Raw genomic sequence first — 18,859 nt, forward strand, 5'->3', positions numbered from 1 at the left:
TTGTTTTTTAACCTCCATTATTTACTTCAAGTTATTACAGTATGTCTCTATATACATACTTATTTTATGTTCTTAATTAATTTTGGCCAAAGGGGGAGCATTTAAATTTCTTACACACACTTGTTATTTCATATGTTGACCAGAGGGGGAGCACTTTTAAAAGCGACACACAATCAATTTGAAAAATCCCTCATTTTTGGGACCACCCAAATTTTGATAGATTTCACCAGCAGGGGTGCAAATGAGACATTGTCTATTAGATGCAATGGCCGAAACAGACAAGCGGTAGAAAATTGATTGATTGATGGGTTTTCTGTATTGGGACCATGATTTCTGTCCTAACTTGTTCACCGGTCCTCATATGGAAGCTACTTTTCCTTGTTGATGTCTCTAGAAGGGTAGAAATACAAGCACACACACACACTCTTGTATTTCTTACCTTCTTGAGACATCTCAAAAAATGCCTCCCTCTTTAGGACCACCCTTTCTAGATATATAAAGATTTTTATTAACAACATTAATATAAATATCCATCCATCCATTTTCTACCGCTTATTCCATACTATGCAAATATAAAAAAAGGTAAGCTTTTAGTTAATGTTTTTAATCAAACTTTTTGTTTGTAATTGTTTTTTAATCTCCATTATTTACTTCAAGTTATTACAGTATTTTTCGATATACATACTTATTTTATTTTCTTAATTAATTTTGGCCAGAAGGGGAGCATTTAAATTTCTTACACACACTTGTTGTTTCATATGTTGACCAGAGGGGGAGCACTTCAAATTTTTTTTACACACACTTGTTATTTCATATGTTGACCAGAGGGGGAGCACTTTTAAAAGCGACACACAGTCAATTTGAAAAATCCCTCATTTTTGGGACCACCCAAATTTTGATAGATTTCACCAGCAGGGGTGCAAATGAGACATTGTCTATTAGATGCAATGGCCGAAACAGACAAGCGGTAGAAAATTGATTGATTGATGGGTTTTCTGTATTGGGACCATGATTTCTGTCCTAACTTGTTCACCGGTCCTCATATGGAAGCTACTTTTCCTTCTTGATGTCTCAAGAAGGGTAGAAATACAAGACCGCACAAACACACATTCTTGTATTTCTTACCTTCTAGAGACCTCCGAAAAAATGCCTCCCTCTTTAAGACCACCCTTTCTAAATATATAAAGATTTGTATTTACAACATTAATAATATATACATACTATGAAAATATAAAAAAGGTAAGCTTTTAGTTAATGTTTTTAATAAAAAATTTGTTTGTAATTGGTTTTTAATCTCCATTATTTACTTCAAGTTATTACAGTATGTCTCTATATACATATTATTTTATTAATTAACTTTGGCCAAAAGGGGAGCACTTCAATTTCTTACACACACTTGTTATTACATTTGTTGGCCAGAGGGGGTGCACTTAAATTTTTTACACACACTTGTTATTTCATATGTTGACCATAGGGGGAGCACTTTTAAAAGCGACACACAGTCCTTTTTGGGGACACCCACATTTTGATAGATTTCACAACCAGGGGTGCAAATGAGACATTCTCTATTAGATACAATGGCCGAAACAGACAAGCGGTAGAAAATTGATTGATTCATAGGTTTTCCGTATTGGGACCATGATTTCGGTCCTAACTTGTTCACCTGTTCTCATATGGAAGCTACTTTTCCTTTTTGATGTCTCAAGAAGGCTAGAAATACAAGAACGCGCACACACACATTCTTGTATTTCTTACCTTCTAGAGACCTCCGAAAAAATGCCTCCCTCTTTAGGACCACCCTTTCTAGGTATATAAAGATTTTTATTAACAACATTAATAATATATACATACTATGCAAATATAAAAAAGGTAAGCATTTAGTTAATGTTTTTAATAAAATGTTTTGTTTGTAATTGTTTTTTAATCTTCATTATTTACTTCAAGTTATTACAGTATGTCTCTATATACATATTATTTTATTAATTAATTTTGGCCAAAGGGGGAGCACTTCAATTTCTTACACACACATGTTATTACATTTGTTGGCCAGAGGGGGTGCAATGGCCGAAACAGACAAGCGGTAGAAAATGTATTGATTCATACACACATTCTTGTATTTCTTACCTTCTTGAGACCTCCGAAAAAATGCCTCCCTCTTTAAGACCACCCTTTCTAAATATATAAAGATTTGTATTTACAACATTAATAATACATACATACTATGAAAATATAAAAAAGGTAAGCTTTTAGTTAATGTTTTTAATAAAAAATGTGTTTGTAATTGGTTTTTAATCTTCATTATTTACTTCAAGTTATTACAGTATGTCTCTATATACTTATTATTTTATTAATTAACTTTGGCCAAAAGGGGAGCACTTCAATTTCTTACACACACATGTTATTACATTTGTTGGCCTGAGGGGGTGCACTTAAATTTTTTACACACACTTGTTATTTCATATGTTGACCAAAGGGGGAGCACTTTTAAAAGCGACACACAGTCCTTTTTGGGGACACCCAAATTTTGATAGATTTCACCACCAGGGGTGCAAATGAGACATTCTCTATTAGATGCAATGGCCGAAACAGACAAGCGGTAGAAAATTGATTGATTCATAGGTTTTCCGTATTGTGACCATGATTTCGGTCCTAACTTGTTCACCTGTTCTCATATGGAAGCTACTTTTCATTTTTGATGTCTCAAGAAGGCTAGAAATACAAGAACGCGCACACACACATTCTTGTATTTCTTACCTTCTTGAGACCTCTGAAAAAATGCCTCCCTCTTTAAGACCACCCTTTCTAGGTATATAAAGATTTGTATTTACAACATTAATAATGTATACATGCTATGAAAATATAAAAAAGGTACGCTTTTAGTTAATGTTTTTAATAAAAATGTTTGTAATTGGTTTTTAATCTTCATTATTTACTTCAAGTTATTACAGTATGTCTCTATATACTTATTATTTTATTAATTAATTTTGGCCAAAGGGGGAGCACTTCAATTTCTTACACACACTTGTTATTACATTTGTTGGCCTGAGGGGGTGCACTTAAATTTTTTACACACACTTGTTATTTCATATGTTGACCAAAGGGGGAGCACTTTTAAAAGCGACACACAGTCCTTTTTGGGGACACCCAAATTTTGATAGATTTCACCACCAGGGGTGCAAATGAGACATTCTCTATTAGATGCAATGGCCGAAACAGACAAGCGGTAGAAAATTGATTGATTCATAGGTTTTCCGTATTGGGACCATGATTTCGGTCCTAACTTGTTCTAAAGATTTTTATTAACAACATTAATAATATATACATACTATGCAAATATAAAAAAGGTAAGCATTTAGTTAATGTTTTTAATAAAATGTTTTGTTTGTAATTGTTTTTTAATCTTCATTATTTACTTCAAGTTATTACAGTATGTCTCTATATACATATTATTTTATTAATTAATTTTGGCCAAAGGGGGAGCACTTCAATTTCTTACACACACATGTTATTACATTTGTTGGCCAGAGGGGGTGCAATGGCCGAAACAGACAAGCGGTAGAAAATTGATTGATTCATAGGTTTTCCGTATTGGGACCATGATTTCGGTCCTAACTTGTTCACCTGTTCTCATATGGAAGCTACTTTTCCTTTTTGATGTCTCAAGAAGGCTAGAAATACAAGAACTAAAAGCTGAAAAAATGCCTCCCTCTTTAAGACCACCATTTCTAGATATATAAAGATTTGTATTTACAACATTAATAATATATAAATACTATGCAAATATAAAAAAGGTAAGCTTTTAGTTAATGTTTTTAATAAAAAAAATTGTTTGTAATTGTTTTTTAATCTTCATTGTTTACTTCAAGTTATTACAGTATTTCTCTATATACATATTTATTTTATTTTTTTAAATTTATTTTGGCTAAAGGGGGAGCATTTCAATTTCTTGCTCACACTTGTTATTACATTTGTTGGCCAGAGGGGGAGCACTTCAAATTCTTACACACACTTGTTATTTCATATGTTGACCAGAGGGGGAGCACTTTTAAAACAAACAGTCAATTTGAAAAATCCCTCCTTTTTAGAACCACCCTAATTTTGATAGATTTCCCCAAATGAGATCTCTATTTTTGTAATGTGCTTAAGGCCGATGACAAACAAGTCAGGGACCACAAATGGCCCCTGTGCCGGACTTTCAACAACCCAGCTGTAGAAGCTAACAGTTAATGGCCACTAAAGTCTTAGTGCTGTAGAGTATTTGTTCATCCTATGGTCACATATGGGTTGTCTTACGTCAGCACCGGAAGTCGTAAAATCAGCTGTTCACCTGGCGGGTTTTTTCGGGGATGAATAGGGAAGTCCTTCTTTAGCTGCCGTCTTGTTTTATCATATATTGCTGCCTTTGCGCCTGTCAATGTTTACTTTTGTATGCACATTAAATCAACAAAAAAAATCCTGACTTTGGAGCAATGTTCACGGACTCTAGTATTTGGCTCCCTATTAGATGCAATGGTTTTCCTTATTGGGACCATGATTTATGTCCTAACTTGTTCACATTGTTGATGTCTCAGGAAGGGTAGAAATACAAGAACACACACACACACACACACACACACACACACACACACACACACACACACACACACACACACACACACACACATTGTCAGCTGCACGGGGGACCAACTGTAGGGCGATAGATGCGGTAGGTTGTGCCGCCCGTCGGCCAATCAGAGCGTGACGCCGAGGAGGGGGGGGGGGGGGGGGGTGTCGCTGTGCCCAGGGTCATGTACATGTCAGGGATGAGACGGCGTTATCTCGGTCCACTTGGTGATGTCCAAATAGAGGAAAACATACAAAATCAGTCCTCAGTTGGACCTGTCGCATAAATCTGAGGAACATTGCTTGTGACGACCAACTTCCGATTGATTTTTAACGACTTTAAACGGCCAAAAAAGGTTGCTGTCTGCGGTGGATATTGTACGTACATAAACAGTAGATCTCCGATAATTCGCAATCCAGCATTATTCGTTTTTTTATGGTAACTTAGCGTATTTTTCGGAGAATAAGTCGCACCAGCCGAAAATGCATAATAAAGAAGGAAAAAAACATATACACTGTATAAGTCACATTTTTTGGAGAAATGTATTTGATAAAAGCCAACAGCAAGAATATTTAAAATAAATAAAGAATAGTGAACAACAGGCTGAATAAGTGTACGTTATATGAGGCTTAAATAACCAACTGAGAAGATGCCTGGTATGTTAACGTAACATATTATGGTAAGAGTCATTCAAATAACTATAACATATAGAACATGCTATACGTTTCTCAAACAATCTGTCACTCCTAATCGCTAAATCCCGTGAAATCTTATGCGTCTAGTCCATGGGTGTCAAACTCTGGCCCGTGGGAAGAGTTAATGCTGCAAAGGGTTCTGGGTATTTGTTCTGTTGTGTTTATGTTGTGCTATGGTGCGGATGTTCTCCCGAAATGTGTTTGTCATTCTTGTTTGGTGTGGATTCACAGTGTGGCGTATATTTCTAACAGTGTTAAGGTTGTTTCTACGGCCACCCTCAGTGTAATCTGTATTTCTGTTGATCAAGTATGCATTGCATTCCCTTGAGTGTGCATACAGAAGCCACACATATCTTGTGACTGGGCCGGCACGTTGTTAGAATGGATGGAAAGCGGACGTGACGACACCTCTTAGAGGACGTTAAAGGCAGTGCCTTAAAGGGTTGCCCCTAAGACTGTAGTCCGGGTGGACTACGAGATATACCGTATTTTCCGCACTATTAGCCGCACCTAAAAACCACAAATTTACTCAAAAGCTGACAGTGCGGCTTATAACCCGGTGCGCTTTATATATGGATTAATATTAAGATTCATTTTCATAAAGTTTCGGTCTCGCAACTACGGTAAACAGCCGCCATCTTTTTTCCCCGTAGAAGAGGAAGTGCTTCTTGTTCTACGCAAGCAACCGCCAAGGTAAGCACCCGCCCCCATAGAACAGGAAGCGCTTCTTCTTCTACTGTAAGCAACCACCCGCCCGCGTAGAAGAAGAAGAAGAAGCGCGCGGATATTACGTTTCATTTCCTTTGTGTGTTTACATCTGTAAAGACCACAAAATGGCTCCTACTAAGCGACAGGTTTCCGGTTCATGAAAAGACGCAATCTCTCCATCCGCACACGGACTACTATTTCACAGCAACTGCCTAAAGACTTTCAAGAAAAGCTGGCTACCGTATTTTCCGCACTATAAGGCGCACCTAAAAACCACAAATGTTCTCAAAAGCTGACAGTGCGCCTTATAACCCGGTGCGCTTTATATATGGATAAATATTAAGATTCATTTTCATAAAGTTTAGGTCTCGCAACTACGGTAAACAGCCGCCATCTTTTTTCCCCGTAGAAGAAGCGCGCGGTGCATGCTGGGATATGTGACGTTTCATTTCCATTTGTGTGTTTATGTAAAGACCCCAAAATGGCTCCTATTAAGTGTGTTGTCTGTCTAATTATAAATAATGCAGACGAGGCGTGTTAACTGAGTTCTCAACGTTTACTCACAGCGTGCTCATAACCACATTCGAACTCCCAGCATACAACAACGCTTCTCAGGGCTACCGCGCATGCTCGTAACTATCGTTGCATGCTGGGTAGTGTAGTTGTTATATTTGCTAGCTCATAACAGCACATTGAGAGACACGCTTACGCGCTTAATTCAATACTCGCCGTCATTCCGGGTGGATTGACAAAAGACCTCCAGCCGCTAGATATTGGTGTCAACAGGGCATTCGAAGCTAGACTGCTAACTGCGTGGGAACAATGGAGGACAGAAGGCGAACACACCTTCACTAAGACGAGGAGGCAGCGCCAGACGACGCCAACATCTGCCAGTGGATCGTAAATTTGCCCAACTTTTCACTTCGGACACCGAAGACGAAGGATTTACGAATGAAGAATAACTTCAGAAAGTAAGCGCTATGTTTATTTTGTGTGTTGTGACATTAACGTTCGAGCAACATTATGTTGCTATTGCTCTGCACTATTTTGAATTTTACTATGTTTGTGATTGCACATTTGCGTACATTTTGGGAGTGAACAGAGTTGTTAGAACGCTGGTTTTTAATATATTATTAAAGTTTGACTGACCTATCTGACTGTTTTTTTGACATTCCCTTTAGCGCAGCGTAGGCGCGGCTTATAGTCCGGGGCGGCTTATTGGTGGACAAAGTTATGAAATATGCCATTCATTGAAGGTGCGGCTAATAATCCGGTGCGCCTTATAGTGCGGAAAATACGGTACTTTCCGTGCATATTGTAAAAACAAGATAGCTGAAAAAAAGATCCGGCCAGAGAACATTATCAACATGGACGAGGTTCCACTGACTTTTGATATTCCTGTGAACCGCACTGTGGATACAACGGGAGCACGTACGGTGAATATTCGCACCACAGGGAATGAGAAGTCATCCTTCACTGTGGTTCTAGCTTGCCATGCTAATGGCCAGAAACTTCCACCCATGGTGATATTCAAAAGGAAGACCTTGCCAAAAGAGACCTTTCCAGCCGGCGTCATCATAAAAGCTAACTCGAAGGGATGGATGGATGAAGAAAAGATGAGCGAGTGGTTGAGGTAAGTTTACGCGAAGAGGCCGGGTGGCTTTTTTCACGCAGCTCCGTCCATGTTGATATACGACTCCATGCGCGCCCACATCACGCTGGTTTTTAATATATTATTAAAGTTTGACTGACCTATCTGACTGTTTTTTTGACATTCCTTTAGCGCAGTTAGATGCGGCTTATAACACGGGGCGGCTTATAGGTGGACAAAGTTTTGAAATATGCCGTTCATTGAAGGCGCGGTTTATAACACAGGGCGCCTTATGGTGCGGAAAATACGGTAATGACTGATGAACACCTTCGTTCGATAATGAAGGTTGCCTCAGCTCAAAGCCTGAGCCCCGACATTAATGAACTAGTATCCAAGAAAAGATGGCAGGTATCTGGCTTGTGCACATCAGATTAGATCAGTGTGTTGCAAACTGAGCAGTTTAAAGTCCTGAATGGTTGGTTTATTCATTATTTTATTTTCAAATGTATTAGTCTGTGGAAAAAGTTAATGTTGATATTTACCTCAGAAGGCTGCAAATAGAAAAGAGGCATTCAATTTCTTATTTAAATTGTATTTGATATGCCATTGATATTTTTTAATTATTATTATTATTATTTGAAACTCGATTTTGCATGTCACTATAAAGTTATATAAGCCTTGCTGGTTCAATATTTAATGCAAAACTTGTTTGGGTCCCTATCAAAAGGTTAATTTGTTCAACCTTGGCCCGCGGCTTTGTTCAGTTTTAAATTTTGGCCCACTCTGTATTTGAGTTTGACACCCCTGCTCTAGTCTCTTACGTGAATGAGCTAAATAATATTATTTGATATTTTATGGTAATGTGTTAATAATTTCACACAAAAGTCGCTCCTGAGTATAAGTCGCACCCCCGGCCAAACTATGAAAAAACCTGCGACTTCTAGTCCGAAAAATACGGTAATTAAAAGTGGTGTGGTGGCATTATCTGCAGGGGACAAAGAGTGATAGCAGCTCTGAATCCAGCAGAGGGCGCTGTCTCATTTACCCAATAGTTTCTAGCAGGAGGAAACTTTGACAAACTTACACGTTTTACTGAATACCCAATGCCTGAAACTGCTTCTTAATTTTTATATTACCGTATTTTATGGACTATAAAGCGCACCGGTATACAAGCCGCACCCACAAAATTTTAGACAGAAGAAATATGTTTCCATATATTAGCCAGACCGGACTATAAGTCGCAGATATATACGTTGTGAAATAAGTTATTCACTCAGAAATATTCTGTAAGTGTTTGTTTACATACCTTCATTGTTTCCAAATGCTGTCTATAACAAGGCAGTAAAACGGCTGATCAAACAAAACAGAAGTCATGGTCATGGACCCGCTAGCTGCGCAAGTTAGCTCTCCAATCAGCTAAACAAACTCAGTAACTCCACGGTGACGTTTTGGCAAATTTAATGAGGAATTGGTGAAACTGAAACAATCCAAAAAGAATGCCATTGTAAGTTAATAACACTAACACAAACACTTGTAAACGTGTTAGTATATTAGCTAATCCTAACGACACTAGCGTCATTAAAATACGATAGCACGCACAAATTAGGGTCGCAACTAACGATTAAATATTGAAATGTTGGCTATTTAATAGATTGTCTGTTTGTGTATGTTTGTGTGTGTGCGTGTCTCTGTATGTGTGTTTGTGTGTTTTTAAAGTGTCTTTTTAACAGCATTGCAAATTGACGCTGCTTTAAAAAGTACTTGAATTGATGTAGACAAAGTTTAGCCGGCGGACTTTGGCTAAAATGACATTTAAATAAATTTTTCCCAACAAATTTTTCTCGCACTTGTTAAATCGTGTTTTTAAGAAGAATAAGAGGAAATATCCTCATTTAAAAAAAAAAAAAATGTCATTTATTTATTTCAGGCAATGACATAAAAAAGTACAAAGTTGACAACACATAATAATATAAATTAATATAGTGCAAAAGGTAATGTATAGTATGTACATATATATAACACTTCACATGTTAGCACTGGCCGTGTTGATGGCGAGTGACCCACTTCCGCCCGGACTAACACGAGTGATAACGTCACGACTATTGTCGACAAATTTTATTGTCAACATTTGTCAACATTTTTGGCTAATCGTCGCAGCCTTAGTACAAATATGCATGAAAAATCTCCTACAGACATCACACATGGGACAGTTTAGTCAGTAAGAATTATTTTAGTTATATTGTAAAACTTACAAACGTTGCTTGGAGAGATGAATGAAGAATCCATACGAGTAGAAACGCTATGGATCACTAGAAGATGGAACAGCACTTCTACTTCCGGTTCAAAGCTTTAAACAGCGGGAAACTCTCCCAAAAGATGTCACCGTAGCACAAACAATAACACACCTTTTCAGCGTCTCTGCATGTTTGTTTGTTTTTAACTATTTGCGATATGAAAAATCCTAAAATTAGCCGCGCCGTTTTATAAGCCGCACGAGTCAAATGGTAGGAAAAAAGTAGCAGTTTACAGTCCGGAATTTACGCCATTTTTATTTGATCTAAAAAATGCTGGAAACACACATTACATTTATTTATAGACAAATCTTTGTGTACTATTATTAGTTTTGTTGGCCTGCGACATATTGTCAGAAAAACAGCAGAGTAAAAAAGTAAGAAAAAATGCAAAAAAGACATAATATAATGAGAAACAGAAGCAATTTTGAAACTAATAACTAATAACATCACAATGTGTCACTTATAACACAAAGCTGACACTAAGTTTTGATCAATAATATGTTTGTAAAGTGAACTATATTTATATAGCGCTTTTCTCTAGTGACTCAAAGCGTGTGTTTTTTTTTAACTATTTGCAATATGAAAAAAAAATCTATAAATTGGCCGTACTGTTTTATAAGCCGTAAGATTCAAATGGTAGGAAAAAACAGACATTACATTTATTTATAGACACATCTTTGTGTCAGATTTGTGTCAAAGGTGACAAAGTGTACTACCGTATTTTCCGCACTATAAGGCGCACCGGATTATTAGCCGCACCTTCTATGAATTACATATTTCATAATTTTGTCCACCAATAAGCCGCCCCGGACTATAAGCCGCGCCTACGCTGCGCTAAAGTGAATGTCAAAAAAACGCTGCGCTAAAGTGAATGTCAAAAAAACAGTCAGATAGTTCAGTCAAACTTTAATAATATATTGAAAACCAGCGTTCTAACAACTCTGTCCCAAAATGTACGCAAATGTGCAATCACAAACATAGTAAAATTCAAAATGGTGTAGAGCAATAAATAGCAACATAATGTTGCTCGAACGTTAATGTCACAACACACAAAATAAACATAGCGCTCACCTTCTGAAGTTATTCTTCATTCGTAAATCCTTCGAATTCTTCGTCTTCGGTGTCCGAATTGAAAAGTTGCGCAAGCGTGGGATCCAAAAATGGCCGGCTCCGCCTCGTCGAAGTCATCGGATTCAGTGTCGCTGTTGTTGTGCAGCAGTTCTGTGAATCCTGCCTTCCGGAAAGCTCGGACCACAGTTGTGACCGAAACTATCTGCCCAGGCATTTACGATCCACTGGCAGATGTTGGCGTATGTCGACCGGCGCTATCTGCCCGTCTTAGTGAAGGTGTGTTCGCCTTCGGAGCTGTGTGAAAAAAGCCACCCGGCCTCTTCGCGTAAACTTCCCTTAACCACTCGCTCATCTTTTCTTCATCCATCCATCCCTTCGAGTTAGCTTTTATGATGACGCCGGCTGGAAAGGTCTCTTTTGGCAAGGTCTTCCTTTTGAATATCACCATGGGTGGAAGTTAGCATGGCAAGCTAGAACCACAGTGAAGGATGACTTCTCATTCCCTGTGGTGCGAATATTCACCGTACGTGCTCCCGTTCCACAGTGCGGTTCACAGGAATATCAGTTGCTGTGAAATACGGTAGTAATCCGTGTGCGGATGGAGAGATTGCGTCTTTTTATGAACCGGATCCTTGTCGCGTAGTAGGAGCCATTTTGTGGTCTTTACAGATGTAAACAGGAAATGAAACGTACGGTGATATCCGCGCGTTTTTTCTTCTTCTTCCGGGGGCGGGTGAAGCGCTTCCTGTTCTATGGGGGCGGGTGCTTTCCTTGGCGGTTGCTTGCGTAGAAGAAGAAGCGCTTCCTGTTCTACCGGGAAAAAAGATGGCGGCTGTTTACCGAAGTTGCGAGACCGAAACTTTATGAAAATGAATCGTAATAAAGCGCACCGGGTTATAAGGCGCACTGTCAGCTTTTGAGAAAAATTGTGGTTTTTAGGTGCGCCTTATAGTGCGGAAAATACGGTATTATTAGTTTTGTTGGCCTGCGACATATTGTCAGAAAAAAAGAAGTGTAAAAAAGTAAGAAAAAAATACAAAAAATACATAATATAATGAGAAACAGATGCAATTTTAATACTAATAACTAATAACATCACAATGTGTCACTTATAACACAAAGCTGACACTAAGTTTTGATCAATAATATGTTTGTGAAGTGAATTATATTTATATAGCACTTTTCTCTAGTGACTCAAAGCGTGTGTTTTTTTTAACTATTTGCAATATGAAAAAAATCCATAAATTGGCCGCACCGTTTTATAAGCCGCACGATTCAAATGGTAGGAAAAAAGTAGCAGTTTATAGACCGGAATTTACGCCATTTTATTTGATCTAAAAAAATGCTGAAAACAGACATTACATTTATTTATAGACACATCTTTGTGTACTATTATTAGTTTTGTTGGCCTGCGACATATTGTTAGAAAAACAGAAGAGTAAAAAAGTAAGAACAAATGCAAAAAAGACATAATATAATGAGAAACAGATGCAATTTTGATACTAATAACTAATAACATCACAATGTGTCACTTATAACACAAAACTGACACTAAGTTTTGATCAATAATATGTTTGTGAAGTCAAGTATATTTATATAGCGCTTTTCTCTAGTGACTCAAAGCGTGTGTTCTTTTTAAACTATTTGCAATATGAAAAAAATCCATAAATTGGCCGCACCGTTTTATAAGCCGCAAGATTCAAATGGTAGGAAAAAAGTAGCAGTTTATAGTCTGGAATTTACGCCATTTTATTTGATCTAAAAAAATGCTGAAAACAGACATTACATTTATTTATAGACAAATCTTTGTGTACTATTATTAGTTTTGTTGGACTGCGACATATTGTTAGAAAAACAGAAAAGTAAAAAAGTAAGAACAAATGCAAAAAAGACATAATATAATGAGAAACATGCAATTTTGATACTAATAACTAACAATGTGTCACTTATAACACAAAGCTGACACTACGTTTTGATCAATAATGTTTGTAGAATTTATTAAATATATTTAAAAATAAATCCCACGCATATTTAGACTTAAACTTTTGTATCAAATCTTCAGCTTTTTTCTTACATTTTTACACATTTTTTTCCAACATGTTGCGGTCCAACAAGACTGTCGCAGTCTGGACACCCCTAGGGTAGAGTATCAAAAGCAGGCCTTTTTATGAGTGTGGCCATTATTGGCGTCTCGTCTGGGACCGTCACCCCCACAAATAAGCCTGCATTGTGTGCTTTGGCCCAGAATATCAGTGGGCAAACTGTGGCCAAAGCCCCGAAACAAGCCATCATGAGCACCATTTAAACATTCCTATTTCTTTTTAAACGGCACGCGGAAAAACCTAAATATAGGCTTTGAATACCGTAAATTCAGGTCTATAAGCCGCTACCCTTTCCCTACACTTTGCACCCTGCGGCTTATAAAACAGTGCGGCTAATTTATTTCTTCGCTGACGGCTACGATGCAAATAGTTGAAAAAAAACAAGCAAATACACTGAAAAGCTGTGTTATTGTTTGTGTTAGACAGAGCTTTTAAACGGGAGTAGAAGTGCCGTTCTGTCTTGTAGACGTCCATAGCGTTTCTACTCGTATGGATTCATTGTTCATTACTCCAAGCGACGTATGTAAGTTTTACAATATAACTAAAACAATTCTTACTTACTAAACCATCCCCATGGGTGATGTCTGTAGGAGTCTTTTCATGCATATTTGTACGTGCTATTTAGGGCTGCAACTAATGATTAATTTGATAATCGATTAATCTGTCGATTATTACTTCGATTAATCGATTAATGATCGGATAAAGGAGACAAACTACATTTCTATCCTTTCAGTATTTTATTGAAGAAAAAAACAGCATACTGGCATCATAATTATTTTGATTATTGTTTCTCAGCTGTTTGTACATGTTGCAGTTTATAAATAAAGGTTTATTAAAAAAATAAAAATAAAAAATGTAAATAAATAAATAAATTGCTTCTGTGCATGCGCATAGCAAAGATCCAACGAATTGATGACTAAATTAATCGCCAACTATTTTTATAATCGATTTTAATCAATTAGTTGTTGCAGCCCTAGTGCTATTGTAATGTAATGAAGCGAGACGCCTACAGAACACTCCAGACTGTGCTGTGAACATTTTGTCTCTGGTAAGTGAACACAGCTGGTAGTGTTAGCTTCGTTTCCAACCTTTTCTGACTAATTATAATAGATCGATTGATTGAAAAATGTATAAGAAGTTTGCATAGGATCAGGTAGAGTTTCATGAATTGATTAACGTGGACCCCGACTTAAACAAGTTAAAAAACGTATTCGGGTGTTACCATTTAGTGGACAATTGTACGGAATATGTACTGTACTGTGCAATCTACTAATAAAAGTTTCAATCAATCAATCAACGATGGTACAGATTGACTGGTACATGGTCAACTAAAAACAGTTACCTCAAGAAAACATTACACGCATGTTGTGGTTTGTTTGTTTTTTTAAAAAGCTAATATGCTAACACGTTTGCGAGTGTCTGCACATTCTGTTTGTATTGTTTCAGTTTCACAAATTCCTCAGCAAATGCACTAAAACGTCACCGTGGAGTTATTGAGTCCGTTTAGCTGATTGGAGAGCCATGACGATGACTTCTGTTTTGTTTGATCAGCCGTTTTACTGCCGCGTTACAGACACCGTTTGGAAACAATGAAGGTATGTAAATAAACAATTACAGAATATTTATGTGTAAAAAAGTCATTTCATAACATATATATCTGCGGCTTATAGTCCGGGTGCAGCTAATACATGGGAAATATTTCTTACTTCTGCTCTCTATAGTGCTGAAAATGCTAAATGAGCTTTGTTAAAGTATGCTGCAAATAAAAGTCATTACAATTCTCACATAAGTTCAGACACCTTGAAGTGTGTCAGTTGATGCCTACGCTCAGCCAATCACCTGTGAGCAAACCGCCGTGACATACTAGTATAGTACACGGTAAATAATACAAAATATAGTATATGGTGCCCGTCTCAACATTTCCCAGTGGAGAAAGTAAAAGAAAGTGGAGATGTGGCCTGCAAAACAACTCTCTCGATCACTTACACCTGTGAAGATGAGTTTCCTAGCAACACGGAGGGCTGTGCAGTCGCCACATCTCACCTGTGTTGACATACCTCACCTGGTATGGAACGCCAGACTGCTATAAATATATTCACACACCACCATGGAATTTACCACCATTGATAAGTTCTGGGTAAACAGGACTGTGAAGGAGCGTCCTATGCTTCTCCTTGGTGTAGCAGAAGCTGAGCAGTGGTGTTGATGAGTTCAGCACGTATAACAACACAGAAATGACTACACTTGCTTGCTTTTGGGCCTCAGATTTGCACACAATAGTTACTGCAGAGGTCGAAATCCAACGCAGTTATGTGTACAGTAGGTCAATAACAAGGGATGCATAGCTACAGTATACACTGGAGGTTCTCAACAGGTTCCTACAGAACAGGGGTGTCCAAACTTTTTCCACTGAGGGCCGTACACTGAAAAATCTAAGCATGTGGGGGCCATATATATATATATATATATATATATATATATATATATATATATATATATATATATATATACAAACCCTGTTTCTATATGAGTTGGGAAATTGTGTTAGATGTAAATATAAACGGAATACAATGATTCGCAAATCATTTTCAACCCATATTCAGTTGAATATGCTACAAAGACAACATATTTGATGTTCAAACTGATAAACATTTTTTTTTTGCAAATAATCATTAACTTTAGAATTTGACGCCAGCAACACGTGACAAAGAAGTTGGGAAAGGTGGCAATAAATACTGATAAAGTTGAGGAATGCTCATCAAACACTTATTTGGAACATCCCACAGGTGAACAGGCTAATTGGGAACAGGTGGGTGCCATGATTGGGTATAAAAGTAGATTCCATGAAATGCTCAGTCATTCACAAACAAGGATGGGGCGAGGGTCAACACTTTGTCAACAAATGCGTGAGCAAATTGTTGAACAGTTTAAGAAAAACCTTTCTCAACCAGCTATTGCAAGGAATTTAGGGATTTCACCATCTACGGTCCGTAATATCATCAAAGGGTTCAGAGAATGTGGAGAAATCACTGCACGTAAGCAGCTAAGCCCGTGACCTTCGATCCCTCAGGCTGTACTGCATCAACAAGCGACATCAGTGTGTAAAGGATATCACCACATGGGCTCAAGAACACTTCAGAAACCCACTGTCAGTAACTACAGTTGGTCGCTACATCTGTAAGTGCAAGTTAAAACTCTCCTATGCAAGGCGAAAACCGTTTATCAACAACACCCAGAAACGCCGTCGGCTTCGCTGGGCCTGAGCTCATCTAAGATGGACTGATACAAAGTGGAAAAGTGTTCTGTGGTCTGACGAGTCCACATTTCAAATAGTTTTCGGAAACTGTGGACGTCATGTCCTCCGGACCAAAGAGGAAAAGAACCATCGAGATTGTTATAGGCGCAAAGTTGAAAAGCCAGCATCTGTGATGGTATGGGGGTGTATTAGTGCCCAAGACATGGGTAACTTACACATCTGTGAAGGCGCCATTAATGCTGAAAGGTACATACAGGTTTTGGAGCAACATATGTTGCCATCCAAGCAACGTTACTATGGACGCCCCTGCTTATTTCAGCAAGACAATGCCAAGCCACGTGTTACATCAACGTGGCTTCATAGTAAAAGAGTGCGGGTACTAGACTGGCCTGCCTGTAGTCCAGACCTGTCTCCCATTGAAAATGTGTGGCGCATTATGAAGCCTAAAATAGCACAACGGAGACCCCCGGACTGTTGAACAACTTAAGCTGTACATCAAGCAAGAATGGGAACGAATTCCACTGGAGAAGCTTCAAAAATGTGTCTCCTCAGTTCCCAAACGTTTACTGAGTGTTGTTAAAAGGAAAGGCCATGTAACACAGTGGTGAACATGCCCTTTCCCAACTACTTTGGCACGTGTTGCAGCCATGAAATTCTACGTTAATTATTATTTGCAAAAAAAAAAAAAAAAAAGTTTATGAATTTAAACATCAAATATGTTGTCTTTGTAGTGCATTCAATTGAATATGGGTTGAAAAGGATTTGCAAATCATTGTATTCCGTTTATATTTACATCCAACACAATTTCCCAACTCATATGGAAACGGGGTTTGTGTGTATATGTATATATATATATATATATATATATATATATATATATATATATATATATATATATATATATATATATATATAAATAACGGTACACATAAATGTACTTATATACACATATATATATATACATATACATACACACATATATATAAACATAAATATATATATACACACACAAATATATATAAACACATATAAATATATACATACTATATATATATATATATATATATATATATATATATATATATATATATATACTGTATATATATACACACACATATATATATACATACATACATACATATATACAGTATATACACACACGAGTATATACAGTCATTTATATATACACACACACATAATTATATATATATACATACACACATATATAATAATACATACACACATATATATATATATATATATATATATACACACACACATATATGTATGATATATACATATTAAAGACAAACTATTGCTTTAGTATTTTAAGTGTTTAGAAATGCAACTTTACTACGTAACTGCTTCCTGTTTTTATGTATAAAATATTGGACTGCAGTTATTGGAATGGGAGCACTTTTACCTTTGAAAGTTTACCTTCTTAGTTTACTCCAGGTGACCACTTTATAGAGCGCGTAAACAAGACGCCAAGTGGGGCATGTTTGTGTCGTCGTCATCAATAGTTAGAGGTTGTTAACCTCCTCTTTTGACCAAAACACCTCCACTGTGACGCAGTCATGGACAATTAGTCTCCCCCCCACCAGGGAATCAGGCAAGTGGGGCAAGTCCACAAGGTGGTCCACAAAAGCCGGAATTTGAAAGATCTAAATTCAGCCCGCTGGAAACACGGCACGTTATCGACTAATCCGACACGGCCAAGTATCGGAGGAAATATAACAGGAGTGGCATACACAAATGATAAAAAAGAACTGGAACTGAACTTGAACTTGGGAAGAACTCTTCAGTGGGCTGTTAAGAACCTTGAGAACACTATGAAAGACTTGACAGTACCAGCAGGGCCTCGAAGAATTTCACAGGTCTGAGACAACGTGTATTTCTGGCCCCCGCGTGCAAAACCCAGTGGCCCCCGCAACTTAGCTATATGACATAACAGCATCATATGACACCCGTTAGCTGCTCTACAGTTTTTGATGGCACGGCCTCTATTGTTACCGTGCACACCACTTTGGGAAACGGACTACATTTTCTTTTACAATTTTGATGGGAGAAGCCTTCACTAAATGTTCCAAGCTCATGTTTCCAAAAGCTACGGCAATTTTTCCACGTCAACAAAGCAAGCATGCCTGACAGAAGCACTCAAAAGTAAGGCTCCACTTTTCAAGCTAGCCTAATGCTAATTTACATTGGATATACCATACACATGCTACTAATTAGCATTGGCGGTTTTGCATGGCGATGTCAACGCCTCCAAATTTTGACAGGGAAAACTACTACGAAGATGCACGCTACAATCAAACAGCTGGTGTGTAGTAAGCACAACACCCGAAATCAGTGAAGTTTGCATGTTGTGTAAATGGTAAATAAATACATAATACAATGATTTGCAAAACCTTTTCAACTTATATTCAATTGAATAGACTGCAAAGACAAGATATTTAACGTTTGAACTGGTAAACTTTGTTTTTTTTGCAAATATTAGTTCATTTGGGATTTGATGCCTGCAACGTGTTTCAAAAAA

The 18,859-nt window shown here is 37.5% G+C and overlaps 1 protein-coding gene across 2 annotated transcripts in view; it reads right to left on the reverse strand.

Moving 5' to 3' along the window:
* The window catches only part of slc38a4 (solute carrier family 38 member 4), a 161,053-nt gene that overhangs the window by 71,293 nt on the left and 70,901 nt on the right, over positions 1–18,859 (reverse strand). The gene's annotated exons all lie outside the window — the stretch shown is intronic.

Source organism: Nerophis lumbriciformis, linkage group LG05, assembly GCF_033978685.3.
Source record: "Nerophis lumbriciformis linkage group LG05, RoL_Nlum_v2.1, whole genome shotgun sequence".
Taxonomy (NCBI): domain Eukaryota; kingdom Metazoa; phylum Chordata; class Actinopteri; order Syngnathiformes; family Syngnathidae; genus Nerophis; species Nerophis lumbriciformis.